This window comes from Marmota flaviventris, chromosome 1 (assembly GCF_047511675.1).
Source record: "Marmota flaviventris isolate mMarFla1 chromosome 1, mMarFla1.hap1, whole genome shotgun sequence".
In the NCBI taxonomy this organism is placed as follows: Eukaryota; Metazoa; Chordata; class Mammalia; order Rodentia; family Sciuridae; genus Marmota; species Marmota flaviventris.
Genome location: NC_092498.1, coordinates 113005244 through 113019747, shown reverse-complemented (window position 1 = coordinate 113019747; position 14504 = coordinate 113005244). Strand labels below are relative to the sequence as shown.

General features: G+C 34.1%; 1 protein-coding gene across 6 annotated transcripts in view; it reads left to right on the top strand.

Moving 5' to 3' along the window:
• Mtmr3 (myotubularin related protein 3) overlaps positions 1–14504 on the top strand; it is a 127294-nt gene that overhangs the window by 30664 nt on the left and 82126 nt on the right. The window contains exons 1-2 of one of the 6 annotated variants that reach the window (XM_071614844.1): positions 10286–10300; positions 13107–13176. The exons of the other annotated variants lie outside the window; for them this stretch is intronic. The gene's annotated coding sequence lies outside the window, so the exon portion shown is untranslated. Of the gene's footprint in view, positions 1–10285; positions 10301–13106; positions 13177–14504 lie in introns of those variants that run through there. 6 annotated transcript variants of the gene reach the window in all.

Here is a 14504-nt window from a genome sequence, read left to right as displayed (position 1 = left end):
TGTTCAACTTTATTCTTGTGTTTAGGCACATGCAATTTTCCTGGACTATTGAAAAGATTGTTTAATACCAAATAGTCTTGGTATCTTTGTTAAAAATAGTTTGATCATATAGTAGTCACTTTTTTTTTTTGAGAGAGAATTTTTTAATATTTATTTTTTAGTTATCGGCGGACACAATATCTTCGTTTGTATGTGGTGCTGAGGACCGAACCCGGGCCGCATGCATGCCAGGCGAGTGCGCTACCGCTTGAGCCACATCCCCAGCCCTAGTAGTCACTTTTATCCATGGATAGGATGTTCCAAGACCTGTGGATGCCTGGAACTGTGGATAGTACAAAACCCTGTATTTACATTGTTTTTACCTATTTTGTGCAAAATTGTATGATAATTTATAAAACAGCTACAGTAAGGGATTACTGATAATAATAAAATAGAACAGTTAATAACAATATACTGAAGTGTGGTTTTCTTCCTATACTGTACTAATCTTTCCTGTCATGGTGTGAGATGATGCAGTACCTGTGATGAGATGAAGTGAGGTGAATGACAGTCTTTGTGAGTGTTCATCTATGAATAAGAGTTACTTGAACACAAGTACTGTGATACTGCAATAGTTGATTTGATGGTTGACATAGCTCTTAATTAACTGAAGGATAAATAGTGCATGTGCTGGACAAAGGGATGATTCATGTCCTGGGACAGAATGATATTTCTTTTTTTCAGAATGACATTTCATTATAATATTCAGAATAGTATGCAATTTAAAACTTGTGAATTGTTTCTGGAATTTTAATATTAATATTTAATATTTTCATACTGTGGTTGACCTCAGGTAACTGAAACCACAGAAAGTGAACTGGGCAAGGGGGACTACTGTATAAGTGTTTATTTCTGGACTTTATACTTTATTCCATTTGTTTATATGTCTACACTACCTTTCACACTGTTTTTTGGTTTGGTTTTATTTTACTTTTTTGTGGTGCTGGGGAGGGAACCTAGAACAGCTGCCTAACATGAGCAAGGACTCTGTTTACCTCAATACTACTTGACTGACTGACTGTAGCTTTAGTATATTTTGAAATCAAGAAACATGAATTCTCTAACATTGTTCTTGATCTTCATGGTTGTTTTGGCTATATAGGGTCCTTGAAAATTCTATATAAATTTTAGGATGAAATTATCTATTTCTGCAAAAAAATGAAATGATTGAAAAAATTTTAAAAATATATACTTTTTTTTATTTGTGGATGAACCTTCATTTTTATTATATGTGATGCTGACAGTTGAACCCAGTGCCTCACACTTGCTAGGCAAGCACTCTATCACTGAGCACTCTATTACAACCCAGCCCATGATTGAAATTTTGATAGGGATTGTATTTCACTTTGGGTAGTATTGACATCTTCATATGGTTATCTTTCCATTTATTTGTATATTCAATTTTGGGCAGCATTTCATAGTTATAAATGAATTAGTTTTTTGCTTCTTCAGTAAGTTTATACCTAAATGTTTATTCTTTTTGATTCTATTGTACATGGAATTGTTTTCTTAATTTCGTGTGTGTGTGTGTGTGTGTGTGTGTGTATCCCCAGCTCCCCCTTTTATAGTTTTGTATCATGAATAGAATTGCTAGATTTTATTTGGTTATCATACGATGTTTATCATTGATTTGGTTTTCTTAGGAATAGGCTTAACATTTGTCCCTTTTCCTTTTTTTTTAGTCATGCTAGGAATCAAGCCCAGAGTCTTGTGCATGCTGTACTACAGCTACATCCCCAGTTCCTCTTTAGTTTGTTGATGTTTTTGGAAGCTGATGTAACTTTGTGTCTCCTGTTTTGTTTAAATATGGAGGTTCAAGGTGTTGTGAGCCTTGATAATTGCAAACACACTTCAAAGGGGTAAATTCTGTTTTTTAAGAAAAGGAAAAAAGAGTTAAGAATGTAAAAATACTACTTTTTTGTTTTTATTTAAGAAAATATAATTTTTTTAGTATGTTCAGAGCTGTGCAGTTATCATTACTGATTTTAGAACTCCCCAAATGTTCCATGCTAGTTACTCCAGTTTACTACCTCTCTATCATTGGTAGCCACAAATTGAGCTTTTGTTTCTATGGATTTATCTGTTTAGGATAGTTCATGTAAATGAAATTATACAGTATGCGACCTTTTCTGTCTGTCCTTTCACTTAGAATAATGTTGTAAGATTCATCCATGTGGAAGTGTTTTGTCAGTACTTCATTGCTTTTAAGGTCTGATTAATAATATTCCATTTTATCAATATACCACATTGTTTATTCATTTATTGGCTATTTCTACTCTTTTACTATTATGAGTATTGTTTTTATGAACCCTTATGTACACGTTTTTGTGTGAACACACATTGTTGGTTATTTTGGGTATATATCTAGGGTTGAAATTACTGGGTCATATGGTAATTATACATTTAATTTTTTTGAAGAGCTACCAGACTTTTTTCTACAATGGAGTTATACCATTTCAGAGTCTTATCAGCAATATATTAGGGTTCTAATTTCTCTGTATCCTTGACTACATTTTTTAAATCAAAACTTTTTTTTTGGTAATACTGGGGTTGACCCCTCTATCAGTGAACTGTATCTCCAGCCCTGTTTGTCTTTTTTGACTCTAGCCATCCTAGTGGTTTTGAAATATCCCATTTGTGGTTTTGAGTTATAATTCCTTAATGATTATGGCCATTTGTATATCTTCTTTGGAAAAATGTCTGTATAGATCATTAGCTTATATTTTAATTGGAAACTTTGAAACATTATTGTTGAGTCTTAGGAGTTATTTATTATAGACAAAAATGCTTGCCAGACACTGTGGTCCAAGCCTGGAGGTTGAGGCAGAAGGATCACAAATTCAAAGTCTCAGCAACTTATCAAGGCCCTGTTTCAAAAAAAAGGAGTGGTGGTGTGGTGCTGGGGATGTAGCTCAGTGGTTAAACACTCCTGGGTTCAGTCCCCAGTACCCCAAAACAAAACAAACAAAAAAATCCCCCAAAACAAAAACCCAAAAACTTTACCCTTGGGTGGACTTTACCCTTGGGTGGACTTTTCCTTTGTCTTGATTATGACCTTTGGAGCACAAAAACAATTTTAATGAAATCCATTTATCTATTTTTTCTGTATTCTTGCCCTTTTGGTTTTATATCTTAGAAACCATTGCTGAATCCAAGGTCATAAATATTTACTCCTGTTTTCTACAGCATACTACAGGGACATAGCCACATCAGTGTTTATAGCGGCACAGTTCACAATACTAAACTGTGGAGCCAACCTAGATGCCCTTCAATAGATGAATGGATAAAAAAATGTGGCGTATATAAAATACACAATGGAATATTATTCAGCAATAAAAGAGAATAAAATCATGGCATTTGCAGGTAAATAGATGGAGTTAGAGAAGATAATGCTAAGTGAAGTTAGTTAGTTCCAAAAAACCAAATGCCAAATGTTTTCTCTGATATAATGAGGCTGATTTATAGTGGGGTAGGGAGAGGGAGCATGGGAGGAATAGACAAACTCTAGATAGGGCAGAGGGGTTGGAGGGTAAGGGAGGGGGCATGGGGTTATAAATGATGATGGAATGTGATGATCATTATTATCCAAAGTACATGTATGAAGGCAAGAATTGGTGTGAATATACTTTGTGTACAACCAGAGATATGAAAAATTGTGCTCTATATGTGTAATAAGAATTGTAATGCATTCCGCTGTCATATATAAATTAAAAAAATAAAAAATTTACTTGTGTTTTCTTATAAAAGTTAAAAAGTTTTTGTTCATATATTGCTCTTCTGTAATTTAAAAAAATTTTTTAAATATTTTTTAGTTTTCGGTGGACACAAAATCTTTATTTTACTTTTATGTGGTGCTGAGGATCAAACCCAGCGCCCCGCACATGCCAGGCGAGCGGGCTACCCCTTGAGCCACATCCCCAGCCCCTTATATAATGGTTTTTAATTTTATGTTATTCATCACTTGTTGAAAAAAAAACAAAACGGGACGATTCTTATTGAGCTATCTTAGCATTCCTGTAAAAAGTCATTTGACCATATATGTAAGGGTTTATTTCTGGACTTCTATTCCCTTGATCCACGTCTATTCTTATATTAGCACCACATTGTCTTGATTGCTGTCTTTTGTAATAAGTTTTGAAACTGGAAAGTGTGTTATTCAACTTTGTTTTTATTTTTTTTGAATGCTTAATAAATGTGTATCTTTTCTTTTTCTTCTTCTTCTTCTTTTTTTTTTTTTTTTAATATGGTGGTCTCTACTTGTTGCCAGGCTGGCCTTGAACTCAGGATCCTTTTGCCTTAATCTCCTGAGTATCTGGGATTACAGATCTGTACTACTACTATGCTTGGCTAAGAATATTTAAAAAAAAATTTTTTTTTTTGGTTGGTACTGGAAATTGTATGCTGGGCAAGTGCTTGCTCTACCATTGAGCTACATTCCCAGGCGTAGTCCCATTTTTTAGTTGGGGGTTTTGCTGTGTTGCTCAGGCTGGCCTTGACCTTGAACTCCTGCTATCCTGATGCCTTGCCCTCATGAGTACCTGGGACAATAAGTGTGTGCCACCATGCCCAACTATATTTAGTGGTTTTAGAAACTATTTTTTTAAGTTGTCAAGTAAAATTGCACATATATTTATGAGTTACCATGTGATGTTTATATATATATGCTGTGTTTTGTTCAGTTAGGGTAAGTTTATCTATGTGCTTAAATATTTGACATTTCTTTGTGGCAAAAATGTTTCAAATCCTTTCTCCTAGCATTTTTTTAAGTCTTCTAGAATTTTTGAAGTGCACAGTATAATATTGTTTTCTGTAGCCACCCTACTGAGCAGTACAACACCAGGATTTATTTCTGTTGTCTTACTGTATTGTAGTGCCTACTGACCAGCCTTTCTTCATCTCTCCTTTTCTCTCCCCTGCCTCTAGTAACTGCTATTCTTTTTCTACTCTCAACTTTGAGATCACTTTTTCTAGATTCCATATATAAATGAAATGATGCAGTATTTGTCTTTCTGAGCCTGGAACCACAGCCATTATGGAAAACAGTATAGGGATTCCTCAGAAAATTAATTGAACTACTACAAGATCCAGCAGTCCCACTATGGGTTAACCTATCCAAAAGGAATGAAAGTGTATAGCAATCTCACATTCCTTGCAGCATTATTCATAATAGCTAAGAAATGGAATCTGCCTAAGTGTCCATCAACTGATGACTAGATAAAGAAAATATGATATATAAGTACATAATAGAATTTTATTTGGTTATAAGAAAGGATGAAATCCTGTCATTGGTGCATTATAATTATAATGAGGGCATTTGTTGTTACATATTTATACATGCACATTATATATGGCCAGTATCATTCCCCAGTATTCTTTTGACTTTTTCGAGTATTTTTCCTTTGTCATGGAACAGATGAAAATTTTTAATGGATATACTTCAGATTATTTTCTTGTGGATGGGTTAGAAAAGTGTGCATTTGGTATTTTCCCAGACATCATTTTAAAAGTATTCTAATGCTTAAAGGAAAGGTTTATATTTTGACTGAAATGCTTCTACTATAGTTGGGCAAATAGTTGAGGGCCAAATGACTCTGGGAGAAACACTGGGTTCCATACAGATTGCCTTTTAATTTAAATTCATTGAATTTGTTTCTTTCTTTAAAAAAATATTATATATATATATATACACACACACACACACACACACATAAAATTAGTTGTAGATGGACACAATACCTTTATTTTATTTCTTTTTATTTTTATGTGGTGCTGAGGATTGAACCCACTGCATCATGCGTGCTAGGCAAGCGCTGTACTACTGAGCCACAACCCCAGGCCCGAATTTGTTTCTTAATATTTAATTTCCTGATAATATTTTGAAGCTTGATTTGTATCTGCATATTTTTACTTTTTCAAGTGAACTTTATTAATGTAAATTTGTATATAACAACATTCACCTAACTTTTTTTGAGAGATGTATACACTTGTAAAATCATTGCCCAGTCAAGATACAGAATATTCCCATCACTGCTAACAGGTTCCAGGTGCCCATTGGCTATCATTTCTCCCTCCTGCTCCAGTGAATTACTGATGTGATCTCCTTGTTGCCATGGGTTAGTTTTTTTTTCCCCTTCTTACAGAATTTAATAGAAATATTTATTTCCAGATCTTTTATAACAACTTCTGGGTTTGTGATTATATTGTTTGTTATTAAGAACATAAACTAAAAATTATTAACTTTAAGAATTATTGGTTTAAATCTTGAATTTTCTTAGTTAAGAGTTGTTTCTGAATGGTGGCTTGGTAATCTTACTTCACTATTAGATGAAATTTTTGTGTTAAATTCTGCAGTAGAAATACTGACATAACAAGATTAACAGTGAATCTCTGAAATGAGATATAGGACAGGGGAAGGAAGATAGCAGAAATAATCTACCTCTATCCATTTCCATACTTGCCTTGAAAAAGTTAGTTTCATGGTTATTTAACCATTAAATACATTTTTAGGCTTATATTTTCCCTGTATATATTGTATATTTGAACAAAGGACAACATTCAAAGTGATGTTGTAGTAAGTTTTGGCCAAAGCTATGTTTTTAAAACATAATGCTCTATTCCTATAGTCTTCCCCAAGGGCACTAAGGGACCTTTATTTTTATTTTTTTCCCAGAATGTGACTGAGGCAGTGAAGGAGAGGAGGAGTATGTCCAACTTGATTCCTAGCACCCTCCCTTGAAAATATATTTATTGAGATGTAATTCACAAATAATATATTAATATATCACCAATTCAAAATGTAAAAGCCAGTGGTTTCTAGTTTGTTTGCTGCATTGGAAAGATATCACCACAACTTTAGGATTTTTATTGTCCAAAAATGAAACTCTGTAACCATTAGTAGTGACTGTGTTTCCTTCCAGGTACTCTTCCCTTTCCTGGCCCCAAGCAACTACTTACCTACTTTCAGTTTCTATATATTTGCCCATTCAGGACATTAAAAAACCAAACCAAACCAAACAAACAAACAAACAAACAAAAAAAAAACCCCAAAACTCCTATCTAACTAGATTTTTTTTTTTTTAACTAACTAGAATTTTATAGCCTTTGACCAACATCTTCCATCTGCCTCTCTTTCCTAATCACCTAAACTTTTAGTAAACACCATTCTACTTGTTCCTTCTGTGATAACTTTTTAAAATTTCAGGATTAAGATCATGTGGCAGCTGGGGATGGTGGCCCACCCCTGTAATCCTAGCCTTTTCTCCTCTACTCTTCTCGTCTCCTCCTTCTCTCACTCTCTTTCTTTTCTAAAAAATTGTACCACGGATTAAACCCACGGGTGCTTTATCACTGAGCTACATCCACAGCCCTTTTTATTTTTTATTTTGAGATAGTGTCTCACTGAGTTGCTTAGAACCTTGCTAAATTGCTAAGGCTGGCCTCAAATTTGCAATCCTCCTGAGTCACATGGATTATAGGTATGAGCCACTGTGCCTGGCTGAGTATTTTTTTTTTTTAAGGTTAAAATACAATTCTATTGTATATATACACATTGCATTTTCTCTATCCATTCAACTGTTGGTGGACACTTCTAGATCTTTTGTAAGACAGTTAATTTTACAGATTTATCAAGATTTCATGTTATTAGGTCAGAACTCTTGACAGCCAATTCTTCATTCTTCCTTGCAAGTACCTTGATCTTACTGTATGCCTCCTACTCAAAAGTCTGAAATGATGATTCTAAAACCAAAATGAAACAAACCCCCAAAAACTCAGAGATAGGTTGACGAGAATTACAAGGACTGGTTATAAATCTGAGTGCTCATATAATCTATTTCAGTTTATTGAATTGTAGATTTTGGGATTTGAACCAAGAAGTTCTATGTTTTTAAGTACTTATGCACAATAATGTGATGTAATATCCACAAAGTTTAGTATTCTTAAAGTAAAACCTTTTGTGTATCATTTTACATATGTTTAGAGGCATGTAATTATATCCATATTAGGATACAGAATGATTCTTAGATTTCCTCTCACTCTTTCTTAGTCAGAACATACTGTTGTCTTCTATCATGATAAAACCTTTGGTTTTCGGTTTTCAGTTTATAGTAAAGTCTTTTTCAGGATATTTCTTTTTTTCGGTTGTAAATAGGGGCTTACCTAACCTATTAGTAAAATTACAATCAGAGGAAGGCAAATTATAATTCATATGATGAATAGCATCATCCTAAGTAACATTCCTCATGGTCAGAGTATATTTTACTGGAACTAGAGTATAAAGTTTTTTATCATTTGGATTTTCTTTATCATAAGGAAAATAATGAAAAAGATAATGTGATGTAATGAATGTTCATGTACCTATCTATAACTTAATTTAACAAATATTTACCTTCTGTCATATTTGTTTCAGGTTAAAAAAAAGTTTTTGCTAGAGTCCAATTTAAAATTTAGTATAAGTTACAGAAATAATACAAGGACCTCCCAGTGCTTTTCACCAGTTGCTTGCATTTTGTTTCCTATGCATTTCTCTCCATTTTTGTCTCCTGAATAAGTTGGAGGCACTGTGTCCTTTTTCTGTAATTATTTGAACATATATTTATTAAGAATAAAGACATTCTCTTATATAATCATAGCTACTTCTTTATTGTTTTTGTTTTAATTTTTTTTTTGGTAGTTGTAGGTGGACAACATACCTTTATTTTATTTGCTTATTTTAGTATGTCATGCTAAAGATCAAACCCAGTGCCTCACACGAGCTAGGCAAGTGCTCTGCTACTGAGCCCCAACCTCAGTCCCTCTTTATGTTTTTTAATAGTTTAATTTAAATGTTAGATATTCCTCAGAGTTGGCAAAATATTTCACATAGTACCTCAGATATGCCATCAGAATTTTTAGTATGTTTAGTATTTGTATTAAAGTACTTGAAGGTGGTACCTTGTCTGAATATTTCAGAACCCGTTTTTCCTCTTATATGTATAAATTCTGGTATTTTCCCTTGTCACATTTACATTTTAATGTAAAACTGATAACAATAATCTCTTTTCCTTCGTGTCTAAGTTTTAAAATTTTGTTATAGATTATAATATTTGGAGAATTTGAAAAGATCCTATCATTGGTTTAGAGGGAAAGTAGGGCATGCAGGTAATATTTTCACATCTTGGGGAGTTGTTTTTTTTTTGATATATAAGAATCTAGAAACATACTAACTTTATGACCTTGGTCACGTTACTTGATTCTTTGGAAAGCTGAAGCCTCTACTGTGATATGGGGATAAGTAGCACCTACCTCAACAACCCTATGAGGATTAAATGAGATACTGTGTGTAAAGTACATAGCCCAGTGATTGGTACATAATTTAGTAAATACTAGATTTAAACTAAAGTTAAAGCATAATGATATTTATTTGGAGTTTGATTTTGATTAACAAAGTAATCTTTGTTTATTTAGAATAGGTTTTATTAAGCATATGTATTATAGTATTTACATAGTTTTTATATGCATTTCTATGTATATTTTAGCTGTAGTTCTCATGTGAAGTTAGAAGTTGATTCTTCTGCAATAAACACTTTTTAAAAGGCTTTTTAATTATTGATTCTACAATTAGGCTGTTAAGGGGGATGATTATATTTGTTTTGAGAGCTCAAAAAGGATACCTAGAAAGTGTATAGTTTAGCTAGTTACTGATCCACAACAGGGCATTAGTAGCAATAGCTAAAATATGTGGATATCGGCTCACTTATTCCTTGCAACATTATGAGATACTGTTGCCATTGGAATCATGAAAAAGAAAAAGTGACTTAGCAACTTTGCAAAACTAATAAGTGCCTGAATTGAGTTTTGAGGCAGGTAGGCTGACTCTAAAGCTGTGCAAGTATCTTATAAGACAAGATTATTTAAAATACTAGTGTATGTCTTCAGTTTCTGAACACTAGAATTCCTCAGGAATGCTTTAAAACAACAGAAAGTGAAGTGATAATGCAGAGTAAAAGAGGAAATCATATTCTTCCACAAGACTAAAGATGTAAAGAATAGGAGTAATATAATTTCATAAATTGTGGGGAGTAGAATAAAGTAAATTGGGGGATCACGCCTTAAGTCCTGACTTTTGTAAAATAATTTGCATTTCTGATGAAGTTTACTATTTTCTAGAATACTTTTTTCTCCCCTTTTTCTTCAGAAGAAAAGTTCAGAAGATATAGACCAAATCAGCTATCCATTCTGAAATCCACCAAATCAGCTATCCATTCTGAAATCCTTTAGATAGGTTGGTATCTCTTTCTATTTTGTAAGCCTATACTTGTAATGTGGACCAAGATTAGATTAGATAAAAACGAAAGACCCCTTAACCTGTGTATTATTTTTACAGTACCAATCCTAATCCAGTAGTTAATTTTTGGGAAAAGTCAAATTATTTGGGTATGCTTAGGAACTTTTAGGTAGTTTCAGTCTTATTAATATGCTGGTCACATGGACTAAATTATCTTCTCCAGTCAGCTTCTACTTCCTTGCTCTTACTTTTGCTCTATTGTGCTGGTGCCCATAACAACATAAACTTACAGCCCAGTAATGCAGGGCAAATAGACTTCCTTCCTGCCTTGGCGTTTTTTCCTGTACTAGATGCCAGCTTAGGATGGTGAGCCTCAAAGTTTAATGAAAAACCTGATTTCCTGACTTTCTCCCACTAGATTAGATTGTCTTAGCTGTTGAAATAAACAGGCTCTAAGAAGAGTAGCTAGAAAGTGATGTCTGTCTTGGATTGTTTTCCCTGCTGTATATAAACAAATCTTGTCAATTTTTTTTAAATGACCAAGATTTACAGAGGACAATAATTTACGCAAAAATAATTAATTGACACCAGGCTTTATTTACCCATGTTGTTGGTAACTACATGGGTTTCTCTGTTGAGAATTGATACTACTCACGCTTCTAACCTGTGGGCTCTCCCAAAGCTGAGCTAATTTTCAGGATACTGAGTATCAGAAAAAGAACCGAGAGCACATCTTTTCTAGTATTTGTCTATAACAGGGTTCAAAAAAAAGGGGGGCTGGGGCTGTGGGTTGGGAGTAGAGTGCTTTTTTGGCACATGTGAGGCACTGGGTTTGATCCTTAGCACTGCATAAAAATAAAGGTATTGCGTCCACCTACAACTAAAAAAATATATATTAAAAAATATAAAAAAAAGACCTTGAGCTGGGTTGTGGCTCAGCGGTAGAGCGCTTGCCTTGCACGTGCGAGGCCCTGGGTTCGATCCTCAGCATCACATAAAAATAAATAAATAAAGGTGTTGTGTCCAACTACAACTAAAAAATAAATATTAATAAAAAAGACCTTAATCCATATCCCCCCCCCCCACTCTTTCGGTACTAGGGATGGAACTCAGAGGTGCTTAACCTTGAGCCACATCCCCAGCACCCCTTTTTAAATATTTTATTAGAGACAGGGTCTCACCGAGTTGCTCAGGGCCTCGCTAAGTTGCTGAGGCTGGCTTTGAACTCAAGATCCTCCTTCCTCAGCCTCTTGAGCTGCTGGGAGTACAGGTGTGTGCCACCTTGCCCGGCTTCACTACATTTTTTATTGGCGCCTTGTTGTTGTAGATGAGGGGATTTATTGTTACATATTTGTGCAGGCACACAATATAACAATATAATTTGGCCAATATCATTTCCCAGCACTTCTGCTCTCCTTCCCTCCCCACCTCTTACCCATCGGTCCCTTTTGTCTACCCATCTCTCTTTTGATTTTTATGAGATTTATTCCATCTTTGTTTCCCTTTTCCCTCTGTAGCTTCTGCATATAAGAGAAAACATAAGACTTGACCTTCTGAGTTTAACTTCACTTAACATTATAGTCTCTAGTCCCATCCATTTCCCTGCAAGTGACATTTTCATTTTTCTTTATGGCCAAATAAAGCTCCATTGTGTACATATACCACATTTTCTTTATTCATTCTTCTGTTTATGCATACCTAGTCTGATTCCATAGTTTGGGTATTATGAATTGTGCTGCTGTAAACACGGGTATGCATGTATCACTGTAGTAAGATGACTTTAATTCTTCATGATAAATACTGAAAAGTGGTTTAGCTGGGCATATGTTGGTTCCATGCCTAGTCTTTTGAGGAGTCTCCACATTGATTTCCATAGTGGTTTTACTAATCTACAGTCCTACCAATGGTGTAAAAGTGTTCTTTTTTTCTCCAGTCTCTCTAGTATTTATTATTTTATTCTTGATGACTGCCATCCTGACTGGTATGAGATGAAATTTCAATGTAGTTTTAGATTTTCATTTCTCTAATTGCTAATGATGTTGAACATTTTTTCAACATATTTGTTGGCCATTTGTATTTCTTTAGAAAAGTATGTTTAATTCATTTGCCTATTAAGAAGGTTATTTATTTTTTTTGATGTAAAGTTTTTTGAGCTCTCTCTACATTTTAGATATTAATCCTTTGTCATTGTAGCTAGCAAAGGTTTCTCTCCTATTCTGTAGGTTCTCTTCACATTCCTTATTGTTTCCTTTGCTGTACAGAAGCTTGTTAATTTGATGCTGTCACACTTATTAACTCATGGCATTATTTCCTGAGCTTTAGAGTGTTGGTGCTATGTTTTTTTCCTAGGACTTGTATAGTCTCAGGTCTAAATGGTCCTTGATCCATTCTGAGTTGAGGTTTTTTTTTTTTTGTTGTTGTTGTTGTTTAAGTTTTGATATTAGATTAAGCTTTTGTTATTTCTTTTTTCTATATCATCTTGGTAATCATTTCTACTAATGTTTTAGCTTTATCTTGTATCTCAATTGGATTTGCAATTTTAAGATCCTTAGCAGTGCTGAATCATATTTCTTTGGAGGATGTTGACTTTTTTTTTTAAAAAGATAGATAAGAGAGAGAGAATTTTTTAATATTTATTTTTTAGTTTTCAGTGGACACAACATCTTTATTTTATTTTTATGTGGTGCTGAGGATTGAACCTAGCGCCCCGCGCATGCCAGGTGAGCGCGTTACCTCTTGAGCCACATCCCCAGCCCTTTTTTTTTTTTTTTTAACCTTTTTTTTTTTGTGTGTTTGAACCTAGGGCCTTCTGCAGACTAGGCAATCACTATACTACTGAGCAATATCCCCAGCTCCTGGCACATTAAATGGCTGTGAGTATCAGTTGAATGCCTGCTGAGTACCAAGACATCCACTGTCTTTGATCATAGTTCTGAGGCTCAGGAGCTCTTTGTTCTCTCCTTTTTGTGCTTGTTTACTTTTTTCTTTCAAATAACGTTTAATTTTTTTTAAATAAAAAGCTAGTCCGTAGAATATAAAGTAGGTGAATCATATTACTACATATAATTCTTGATCTCAAGTAGACATCAAAATGTATTTCATAAGTATATAAAGGATTTAAAGTCATTGAATGATGGTATACATTCTCAAAAGCTTGTTTTTTAGTTGATACTTCTTAATTTGGCATCATTCTTTGCTGGATCGATGCTTCAGTAGGTCTAAGGCCTCTCTGAAATCAGTCTCTGATTGGTAATCATACATGTACTTCTAGTTATATCTAAGGAGAATACGATTTTATTCATTTGTGAGCCCAAAGATAAGTGTGTTTTTCTTTTCTTTTTAAGAATATATTTATATTTTTAGTTGTAGATGGACACAATATCTTTATTTACTCATTTTTTTAATGTGGTGCTGAGGATCAAACGCAGTGCCTCACACATGTGAGACGGATGTTCTATCACTGAGCTACAGCCCCAGCCCATAAGTGTGTTTTTCTTGTTTACCTTTGCCACTGTTTTTAGTACCTATAAATGTAAAAGTTAGTAATGGTTTCAGCTCTTCTAAGGAATTTTGCCTGACGTCTTGGAGAGAAGTGTGTTCAGCAAGATGAGCTTGTCAGAGAAGGCAGGCATTAATGTATTTATCTTCATATATGTATCCTGTTTACCATGAGAACTTGTTGTTTCAGGTAAAAAAAAAAATTTTTTTCTGACTTGTATGTTAATTTTGTGATGTTTTATTCTACACCGTTATTCTACACCATCTATCCTCACTTGAAGTCATGTTTCTGATCACTGTGGGACAAAAAATCTTGAGTTTGCTGTCTTTTCTTTATAACCCATAAGGAGATACTGAATGCATTGGGAGATACTGAACTGAGTTGGAGGAGGATAGTATTTATGTTCTTACAAAAGAATCCTATTATCCTTAGGAAATCTGTGGCTTCTGGCAATATGACTTTTGGAAATGAGGCACCATTTCTTACTTCTGTGGCATATTAAAGTTTTGGGAACTGCTTTGCTTTGTTGCCTTGAAAGTCAATTTGCTTTTTTTCCTCTTCCAACCAATTAAACCCTGTTCTTCTTCTAGAATTGGTTGAAGCCTTTAAATATCTTTCCCTTGCTCCAAAACTTATGCCATCACAAACTCGTTATCATTCCCATGCATTTATTTCTTTTCCCAAGTTGTCTTTTTTAGAACA